Source organism: Theropithecus gelada, chromosome 1 (genome assembly GCF_003255815.1).
Source record: "Theropithecus gelada isolate Dixy chromosome 1, Tgel_1.0, whole genome shotgun sequence".
Taxonomy (NCBI): Eukaryota; Metazoa; Chordata; class Mammalia; order Primates; family Cercopithecidae; genus Theropithecus; species Theropithecus gelada.
In genome coordinates this window covers 28,493,020-28,503,947 of record NC_037668.1, presented here as the reverse complement: position 1 = coordinate 28,503,947, position 10,928 = coordinate 28,493,020, and the positions used below count along the sequence as shown (strand labels likewise).

General features: G+C 52.9%; 3 pseudogenes; all 3 read right to left on the bottom strand.

The window, feature by feature from the left end:
• Positions 1-570: 570 nt before the first annotated feature.
• LOC112615936 lies at positions 571-689 on the bottom strand (annotated as a pseudogene).
• A 2,534-nt stretch (positions 690-3,223) lies between these two features.
• On the bottom strand, positions 3,224-3,342 carry LOC112616050 (annotated as a pseudogene).
• A 2,911-nt stretch (positions 3,343-6,253) lies between these two features.
• Positions 6,254-6,372, bottom strand: LOC112615757 (annotated as a pseudogene).
• Positions 6,373-10,928: the final 4,556 nt, after the last annotated feature.

Genomic DNA, 10,928 nt, shown 5'->3' with positions numbered 1-10,928 from the left:
GAAGGAAGGAAGGAAGGAAGGAAGGAAGGAAGGAAGGAAGGAAGGAAGGAAGGAAGGAAGGAAGGAAGGAAGGAAAGAGAGAGAGAGAGAGAAAGGAAGGAAGGAAGGAAGAAAGAAAGAAGGAAAGAAAGAAAGAAGGAAGGAAGGAAGGCAGGAAGAAAGAAAGGAAGGAAGGGAGAAAGAGAGAGAAAGAAAAGAAAGAAAGAAGGGAAGAATGAAGAAAAAAGAAATAATGAAAGAGAGATAGAAAAGAAAGAAAGAGAGAAAGGAAAGAAAAGAAAGAAAGAAGTAAACAAAGAAGAAAGAAAGAGGAAGAAAAGAAAGAAAGAAGGAAAGAAAGAGAAAGAAAGAAAAGAAAGAAGGGAAGAATGAAGAAAAAAGAAATAACGAAAGACAGAAAAGAAAGAAAGAAAAGAAAGAAAGGTAAAGATAGAAGAAAGAAAGAAATAAAAAAAGAAAGAAGGAAGAAAGAAAAGAAAGAAAAAGAAGAAAGAGAGAGAAGGAAAGAAAGGAAGGCAGAATGGAAAGAAAGGAAGGCAGAATGGAAAGAAACAAGAAAGAAAGCAAAAAAGCATACAGCATCCAATATTCCCAGGCGGTCTCCCATCCAAGTACTAACCAGGCCCTACTTTGCTTAGCTTCCAAGATCAGATGAGATCAGACGTGTTCAGGGTGATATGGCCGTAGATGCCAGCAGAGGCGCCTGGCTTCCCCAACAGCCCGTCACAGTCATGCCTGCCATCATCCAGCCAACACCACCAGCCCGGGGGCCCCGGGCTCAAATCGGGACCTCTGAGCCGCTCTCCCATGGCCTTCCCCTGCTCCCGAGATTCCAAGGTTCCACCACATCAGACCCGCTCAGAACAGGGAGGGCTCCGAGGCATCAGGGCCCAGGGCCCAGGATCCTGTGACGTCGTCCTGATCTCAGCCCTGTTGCAGAGATATTCCTTTGGATCCCAGGGCGCTCAGGAGCTCCTACGAGGCCCCCTCTTGGTCCACCCACACAGAGCCGTCAGGGCTGGCCAAGGATGAACAGCCAGCCCAGTCGCGCATGGCCTTTTTCTCACAACTACCACACCACAGTCGCTTGTCCCGACCAAGACCCAGCTGGTGGACAAGAGGACGACAGAGTTTGGGGGTTGGAGAATGGCCCTGCTTTTCCCTGGGCTGGCACTAGAGCTGGCAGCCGGATCCCCAGCGAGAGTTACTGAGAGAAACCCAGTCACACCCCACCACAATCCAGAGAAAATCCACAGACCCACACACAGACACACCTGGGCAATCGCGCACGTGAACCCACACACGTGCGAAAACACACAAAGACACACATACACACATATGCACGCGCATGCAAACAGCTTGAAGGAGAGCAAGGAAGAGATGGATGGAGAGGCTGAAACTGAGGGAGGGAGAGAGACAGAGGTCGAGAGAGACAGGGGATGGGGAGAGGTAAAGAGACAGACAGAGAGGCAAAGAGAGAGGGACAGAGAAAGAGAGTGAGACAGAGAGACAGAGGGAAGGCAACAGAAGGAGCACGAGGTCCAGGGGCAAACCCAGAAGAGAGAGGGCAAGGGAGCTACAGAGCGAGAGCGATAGAGCCTTGGAGAGGGAGCGCCCTGCTCCGGTACACAGGGCCCTCTTGAGCAGGCCAGGGTAGGGTTTAGGGGGCATGGGCTGGGCCAGAACAAGGTGACCAGGCCGTCCATGCAAGGGGAGCAATGGAACGCTGAGACGGGTTTTGTCTTGGGTTAATTGCTTGCTTTTGAGGTGGGTTTGGTAGGCTCCTTCCATTGTTGGCACCTCCCTGTGCTCCTGGTACCGTGCATTGGGACTCTAGATTTGCAGAGTGCGCCTGTCCATTTGGCAGGAGCCGTGGCACTGGGTGAGCCCACAGCACCCAAGGCCTGGGTCTCTGGTATGTCCTCGGGACTGGAGTTTACACAAAGTTGGTGGAAATGGAATCCAGCTGCACAGGGACTGTTTGCCTGGTGGCTGGCAAAGCAATATCCTTCTCCTGGATAAAGTGGCCCCTGCCTTCTGGAGCGGAAGTCTTGGCTGGTGTGTGTGGCACCCACTGCCGCTGCTTCCCACTTCCCCCAGTTTGGAAGGTTGTGGCAACGCCCGATGAGTGCATTGAATTGCCTGGGAATTCCGGGAGTGGGAAGGCAGCATGAACGGCAGGGAATCGGCACCTGCGCCTTTGTGGACTGGCCCCCTGCCCTCCCGGGATGGACCCAAGCTCCAGGCATGGTGGCGGCAAGGCGGCAGTGGTGGTAGGCTACTGCCTGGTTGTGCTTTTGTGGCAGACCCCCAAGAGTACGTCCCTGGCTGCGGCAGGGTTGTAGGCAGGCAATAAAGTGGGGACAGAGTACGGAGAGTTTGGAAAGGATAGCAAGAGTAAGGGGAAGGGAGGGAGGAGGGAAACCACAAAAGACTACAGCAGGGAGGGCAGGGTGGATCACGCCTGGAACCACAGCATGTTGGGATTCAGAGGAGGGTGGATCACGAAGTCAGGATATCCAGATCAGCCTGGCTAACACAGTAAAACCCCCGTCTACTAAAACTACAAAACATGAGCCCAGCGTGTGGGCAGTTGCCTGTAGTCCCCGCTGCTCGAGAGGCTGAGGCAGGAGAATGACATGAACGCGCGAGGCAGAGCTTGCAGTGAGCAGAGATCACACTACTGCACTCCACCCTGGGTGATAGAGTGACACTCCATCTGAAAGAAAAAGAAAGAAGGAGAGAAAGAAAGAAGGAAAGAGAGAGAGAGAGAGAGAGAGAAAGAAAGAGAGAAAGAAAGAAAGAAAGAAAGAAAGAAAGAAAGAAAGAAAGAAAGAAAGAAAGAAAGAAATGATGGAAGGAAGAAATGATGGAAGGAAGGAAGGAAGAAAGAAAGAAGAAAAAAATAAAGAAAGAAGGAGAGAGAGAAACAAAGAAAAGAAAGAAGAAAAGAAAGAATGAAAGAGAGAAAGAAAAGAAAGAGAGAGAGAAAGAAGGAAAGAAGAAAGAAAGAAAGAAACAAAGAAACAAAGAGAGAAAGAAAAGAAATAAGGAAAGAAAGAAAGATAGAGAAAGAAAGAAAGAAAAATAAAAAGAAAGAAAGAGGAAAGAAAGAAGGAAAGAAAGAGAGAGAGAAAGAAAGAAAAGAAAGAAAAAGAAGAGAGAGAGAGAGAAGGAAAAAAGAAAGGTAGAAAAGAAAGAAAGACAAGAAAGGAAGCAAAAAAACCTACAGCACTCGGTATTCCCACATCGTCTCCCATCCAAGTACTAACCAGGCCCGGCCATCCATAGCTTCCGAGATCAGAAGAGATCGGGCGCATTCAGGGTGGTATGGCAGTAGACGGCAACAGAGGCCCCTCGCTGCAGCAAGATCCCGGCCCAGCCACGCCCACCGGCTTCCAGCCAGCACCGCTGGCCCAGGCCCGCCGGGCTCGCATAGGGACCCCGGAGCCGCTTGCCCGCAGCCTTCCCCCGGCTCCTGAACTCCCAAACTTCCACCAAGTCCGTCCCTCTCAGAACAGGGAGCACTCCGAGGCGTCAAGGCCCAGGCCCCACGATCCTGGGACCCCGTCTGGTCCTCCGCCCTGTCGCGGAGGTATCCTGGCCGCTCAGGAGCTCCTGCGTGGCCCGCTCTTCCCCACCCACCCAGAGCCGTCGGAGCTGGCCAAGGGCGAATAGCCGGCCCAGCCGCGCGTGGCCTTTTTCTCACAACACACCCATCATGGTAGCTTGTCTGGAGCAAAACCCGGCCGGTGGGCAAGAGGGCGTGGAGTGTTGGGGCTTGGGGGATGCTCTGCTTTGCCCTGGGCTGACACTAGAACTGGCAGCCTGATCCCTGGTGAGAGGGGCTGAGAGAAACCCAGATACACCCCACCACCACCAGGAGCAAATCCACAGCCACACACACAGACAAACCCGGGCGCTCGAGCACAGGAACCCACACACGCGTTAGCGCACACACACAGACACACACACGCACACACACACATGCAGGCACACCAAAACAGCATGAAGGAGATCAAGGAAGAGATGGATGGACAGATTGAAACAGAGAAAGGGAGAGATACAGTGATCGAGTGAGACAGGGTAGGTGGAGAGGGAAAGAGACAGACTGAGAGGCAGAGAAAGAGAGAGGGACAGAGAAAGTGAGAGAGACAGTTAGACAGAGGGAAGGCAACAGAGGTAGCATGAAGTGCAGGTGCAAACCCGGAAGACAGAAGTGCAGGGAGTGAGTGAGATCAATAGAAAGAGAGTGAGATCAATAGAAAGTTGGAGAGGGAGCACCCTGTTCTGGTAGGCAGGGTCCTTTTGAGCAGGCCGGGATAGGTTGGAGGGGGCTTGGGCTGGGCCAGAACAGGGTGGCCAGGCCATCCATGTGAGGGGAGCAACAGAGCACTGAGACGGGTTTTGTCCTGGATTAATTGCTTTCTTTGGAGGTGGGTTTCATAGGCTCCTTCCTTTTTCGGCACGTCCCTATGCTCTTGGTGTGGTGTGGTCGCCCCTTGATTTGCAAGGTTTGCCCATTCATTTGGTGGGAGCTGCAGCACCGGGCTTGCCCACGGGGCCCTAGGCCTTTGTCTCTGGCGTGTCCTCGGGAATGGAGTTTACAGGAAGTTAGTGGCAATGGGAATCTGGGGGCACAGGGACTGTTTTCCTGGAGGCTGGCAGAGCAATGTCTTTCCCCCGCATAAAGCAACCCCTGCGTTCTGGAGCGGAGTTCTTGGCTGACGTGTATGGCACCAACTGTCCCTGCTTGACCCTTCCCCCTATTTGGAAGGTTGTGGCAGCGCCTGATAGGTGAATAGAAATGCCTGGGCGTTCCAGGAGTCGGAAGGCACCTCGAACGTCAGGGAACCCGCGCCTGCGCATTTGGGATCCGTCCCCCTGCCCTCTCGGGCTGGAGCTGAGCGACAGTGAGGCAGAGGGGGTGGGGTCCTGCTGCCCAGTGGTGCTTTGGTGGTGGACACACAGGAGGAGGTCCCCAACTGCGGCAGGGGTGTAGGCAGGCGATAAACGGGGTGCAGATTCAGGGGAGGTTGGGAAGCATGGCTACAGTAGGGGGAAGGAAAGGAGGGGGGATGCCACAAAAGCCAACACCAGTTTGGGCGCAGTTTATCACGCCTGTAATCCCAGCACTTTGGGAGGCCGAGGCCTGTGGATCACGAGGTGAGGAGATCCAGACCAGCCTGGCTAACACGTTGAAACCCCATCTCTACTAAAACTATAAAACATGAACCAGGAGTGGTGGCGGGTGCCGGCAGTCCCAGCTGCTTCGGAGGCTGTGGCAGGAGAATGACGTCAACCCAGGAGGCCGAGCTTGCAGTAAGACGAGATCATGCCACTGCAATCCAGCCAGGGTGACACAGCGAGACTGTCTGGAAGAGAAAGAAAAGAAAGAAAAGAAGGAAGGAAGGAAGGAAGGAAGGAAGGAAGGAAGGAAGGAAGGAAGGAAGGAAGGAAGGAAGGAAGGAAGGAAGGAAGGAAGGAAGGAAGGAAGGAAGGAAAGAAAAGAAGGAAGGAAGGAAGGAAGGGAAGGAAGGAAGGAGAAAGGAAGAAAGAATGATTGTAAGATGAAAGAAAGAAAGAAAGAGGAAAGAAAGAAAGAGAGAGAAAGAAAGAAAAGTAAGAGAAAACTAAAGAAAGAAGGAAAGAAAGAACAAGAGATAGCGAGAAAAGAAGGAAAGAAAGAAAGAGAGAAAGAAAGAAAGAGTAAGAAATAAAGAAACAAAGAGAAAAAAGAAAGAAAAGAAAGTAGGAAAGAAAGAAGAAAGACATAAAGAAGGAAAGAAAGAAAGATAGAGAGAGAAAGAAAGAAAGAGAGAAAAAAGAAAGAAAAGAAAGTAGGAAAGAAAGAAGAAAGACAAAAAGAAGGAAAGAAAGAAAGATAGAAAGAGACAAAGAAAGAAAGAAAAGAAAGTAGGAAGAGAGACAGAAAGAAAGAAAGAAAGAATGAAGGAAAGAAAGAAAGAAATTAGGAAAGAATGAAAGAAAGAAAGAAGAGAGACAGAAAGAAAAGAGAGAAAGAAAGAAGGAAAGAAGGAAATAAAGACAAAGAAGAAAAGAAAAAGAAGGAAAGAGAGGAAAGACCAAAAGAGAAAGAAAGAAAGGAAATAAAGAAAGCAAGAAGAGAAGAGAGAAAGAAGAAAGAAAGACTGAAAGATAGAAAAGAAAGAAAGAAGGAAAGAAAGAAAAAAGAGAGAGAGAGAAGGGAAGAAAGGAAGGTAGAAAAGAAAGACAAGAAAGAAAGCAAAAGCGCCTACAGCACCCAGTATTCCCAGGTGGTCTCCCATCCAAATACTTACCAGACCCTACCCTGCTTGGCTTCCAAAATCAGACAAGATAGGGCGTGTTCAGTGTGGTATGGCTGTAGACACCTGCAGAGCCGCCTGGCTGCCCCAAGAGCTCGACCCATCCATGCCCACCAGCTTCCAGCTGGCACCACCAGTCCAGGGCCGCCGGGCTCAGATTGGGACCCCGGAGTCACTCACCCACAGCCTTCCCCCAGCTCCCGCTCCTGAGCTTCCACCACGTCAGGCCCGCTCGGAATAGGAAGTGCTCCGAGGCGTTAGGGCCCAGGGCCCAGGATCCTAGGACCCCATCCGGTCCTCTGCCCTGTCACAGATGTATTCTTTTGGACCCTGGGCCGCTCAGGAGCTCCTTCGAGGCCCCCTCATGCCCCACCCACCCAGAGCCATCATGGCTGGTCAAGGACGAACAGCTGGAACAGCTGCACGTGACCTTTCTCTCACAGCACCCCCACAAAGGTCACTTGTCCAGACCAAGACCTGGCCGGTGGGCAAGAGGTCGTGGGGGGTTGGGGATTGGGGGATGGCCCTGCTTTGCCCCAGGCTGGCACTAGCAGCCTGATCGCCGGTGAGAGGGGCTGAGAGAAACCCAGACACACCCCACCACTACCAGGAGCAAACCCATAGCCCCACACACAGACACACCCGGGCGCTCACGCACAGAAACCCCCACACGTGCATGTGCACAGACACAGACATACAGACACACACACTCAAACACATGCACGCACAAACAAACGGCTTGAAGGAGAGCAAGAAAGAGATGGATGGAGAGATTGAAACTGATGGTGAGAGAGACATCCATGGAGAGAGACAGGGGAAAGGCAGAGGGAAACAGACAGACTGAGATTCAGAGAAAGAGAGAGAGACAGAGAAAGAGAGAGAGACAGAGAGACAGAGGGAAGGTGACAGAAATAGCAGGAGGTGGAGGGGAAACCCAGAAGATAGAGGGGGAGGGAGCTAGAGAGCTAGAGAGATAGAACCATGGAGAGGGACGCCCTTCTCCAGTAGGCAGGGCCCTTTTGAGCAGGCTGGTATAGGGTGGAGGGGGAATGGGCTGAGCCAGAACAGGGTGACCAGGTCGTCCATGCAAGAGGAGCAATGGAGTGCTGAGACTGGTTTTGTCTAGGGTTAATTGCTTGTTTAGAGGTGTTTTTATATGCTCTTTAATTCATTGGCACCTCCCTGTGCTCCTGGTGCTGTGTATTGGCCCCTAGATTCGCAGAGTGCAACCGTCCATATGGTAGGAGCCGTGGCACCGGGCATACACACAGTGCCCGAGGCCTGGGTCTCTGGCATGTCCTCGGGACTGGAGTTTACACGAAGTTGGTGGCAATGGAATCCGGGTGCACATGGACTGTTTTCCTGATGGCTAGCAAAGCAATGTCTACCCCCGGATAAAGCGGCCCATGAGCTCTGGAGCGGAGGTCTTGGCTGGTGTGTGTGACACCCGCTGCCCCTGCCTGCCCCTTCCCCTGGTTTGGAAGGTTGCAGCGTCGTTCGATGTGTACATTGAATTGCCTGGGCATTCCGGGTGTGGGAAGGCAGCGTGAAGGGCAGGGAACCTGCACCTGCGCCTTTATGGTCCCACCCCCTGCCCTCCAGGGATGGACCCGGGCTCCTAGCTTGGCGGCAGCGAGGTGGAAGCATTGGGAGGCTGCTGCCCCATTGTGCTTTTGTGGCGGACCCCAAAGAGGACATCCCCGGCTGCAGCAAGGCTGTAGGCGGGCGATAAATTGGGAGCAGCGTCCGGGGAGGTTGGGAAACATGGCAACAGTAGGGGGAAGGGAGGGAGGGGGAAGCCACACAAGACTACTACAGGCTGTGCGCAGTGAATCACGCCTGTAACAACAGCACCTTGGGATTCCAAGGAGGGTAGATCACGAGGTCAGGATATCCAGACCAGCTTGACTAACACAGTGCCGTCTCTACTAAAACTTCAAAACATGAGCCCAGCATAGGGATGGGTGCCTGTAGTCCCCGCTGCTCAGGAGGCTGAGGCAGGAGAATGGTGTGAATGAGTGAGGTGGAGCTTGAAGTGAGCCGAGATCACGCCACTGCACTCCAGCCTAGGTGACAGAGCGAGACTCTGGAAGTAAAAGAGCATAAGAAAGAAAGACAGAAAGAAAGAAAGAAAGAAAAGAAAGAAACAATGAAATAAAGAAGAAGGAAGGAAGGAAGGAAGGAAGGAAAGAAAGAAAGAAAGGAAGAAAGAAAGAAAGAAAGAGAAAGAAAGAAGAAAAGAAAGAAGAAAAGAAAGAAAAAGAAAGAAAAAGAAAGAAAGAAAGAAAGAAAGAAAGAAAGAAAGAAAGAAAGAAAGAAAGAAAGAAAGAAAGAAGAGATAGAGAAGGGAGGAAAGGAAGGTAGAAAAGAAACAAAGACAAGAAAGAAAGCAAAAAACCCTGTAGCACCCAGTATTCCCAGGGGGTCTCCCATCCAAGTGCTAACCAGACCCGGCACTGCTTAGCTTCCGAGAACAGATGTGGTGGGGTGGGCTCAGGGTAGTATGGCTGTAGACACCAGCAGAGGCCCTTAGCTGCCCCAAGAGCCCGGCCCAGCCATGTCTGCTGGCTTCCAGCTAACACCAACAGCCCAGGGACGCTGGGTTCAGATCGAGACCCCTCAAGAACCTCGCTCATGGCCTTCCCCCGGCTCCCGATCTCCCAAGCTTCCAACACGTCGGGACCACTCGGAATAGGGAGTGCTCCAAGGCATCAGGGCCCAGGGCCCATGCTTCTGGAACACTGTTCAGTCCTCTGCCTTGTCGCAGAAGTATTCTTTTGGATCTCTGGCAACTCAGGAGCACCTCCGTGGCACCCTCTTGCCACAGCCACCCAGAGCCGTCAGGGTTGTCCAAGGGCGAACAGCACTCCCAGCCGCAGGTGGATTTTTGTCACAACGTGCCCACCACAGTCGCTTGTCCCAACAAAGACCCAGCCGGTGGTCAAGAGGGTGTGGGGGATTCGGGGTTGGGGGATGGCCCTGCTTTGCCCCAGGCTGGCACTAGAGCCCGCAGCCTGATCTCTAGCCAGAGGGGCTGAGAGAAACCCAGACACACGCCAACACCACCAGAAGCAAATCCACAGCCCCACACACACACAACAGGGCTCTTGCGTGTGGGAACCCACACACGCATGCACACACACACACAGACATACACACATACACACACTCACATGCACACACACACAAACAGCCTGAAGAAGACAAAGGAAGAGATGGTGAGATTGAAACCAAAGAAGGGAGAGAGACATCCATCGAGAGAGACAGGCGAAGGGGAGAGGGAAAGAGAAAGACAGAGATTCAGAGAAAGAGAGTGGGACAGAGAAAGAGAGAGAGACAGAGAGACAGAGGGAAGGTGACAGAAGTAGTGGGAGGTGCAGGGGCAAACCCAGAAGAGAGAGGGGGAGGGAGCTAGAGAGCGAGAGAGATAGAGGTATGGAGAGGGAGCACCCTGCTCCGGTAGGCAGGGCCATTTTGAGCAGGCTGGGAAAGGGTGGAGGGGGCTTGGACTGGGCTGGAACAGGGTGGCCAGGCCATCCATGCGAGAGGAGCAATGCAGCACTGATATGGATGTTGTCTTGGATTAATGGCTTATTTTGGAGATGGGTATCTTAGGCTCCTTCCTTTGTTGGCAACTCCCTGGGCTCTTGGTGCAGTGTGGTGGGTTCCTTGATTTGCAGAGTATGCCCACCCATTTGTTGGGAGCCATGGCACCAGGCATGCCCACGAGGCCCGAGACCTGGGTCTCTGACGTGTCCTCCAGGCTGGAGTTTACACGAAGGTTGTGGCAATGGGAATCTTGCTGCACAGGGACAGTTTCCCTGGTGGCTGGCGAAGCAATGTCCCTCCACCAGATAAAGCAGCCCCTGCGTTCTGGAGCAGAGGTCGTGGCTCACCTGTGAGGCACCCACAGCCCCTGCCCACCCCTTCCTCCAGTTTGGAAGGTTGCAGTGGTACCCGATGAGTTGATTGAATCTCCTGGGCGTTCCAGGAGGGGGAAGGCACCGTGAACAGCAGGGAACCCGTGCCTACGCCTTTGGGGTCTGGCACCCTGTCCTCCCGGGCTGGAGTCGGGATCCTGGCGGGGTGTCAGTGAGGGGAAAGCACTGGGATGCTGCTGCCTGATTGTGCTTTGGTGATGCTCCCCCAGGAAGGAGGTCCCGGCTGCAGCAGGAGTGTAGGGGTGCCATGAATGGGGAGCAGAATCAGGGGATGTTGGAAAGCATGGTGACAGTAGGGCAAAGAGAGGGAGGGGGGAAGTCAAAAAAGCCTACAGCAGGCTGGGTGCAGTGGATCACGCCTGTAATCCCAGCACTTTGGGAGGCCGAGGTGGGTGGATCACGCGATCAGGAGATCCAGATCAGCCTGGCTTACACGGTGAAACCGCATCTCCACAAAAACAACAAAACATGAACCGGGCGTGGCAGCGGGCACATGTAGTCCCAGCTGCTCGGGAGGCTGAGGCAGGAGAATGGCGTGAACATGGGAGGCAGAGCTTGCAGTGAGCTGAGATCACGCCACAGCACTCCAGCCTGGGTGACAGAGCAAGACTCCGTCTGGAAGGAAAAGGGAAGGAAGGAAGGAAGGAAGGAAGGAAGGAAGGAAGGAAGGAAGGAAGGA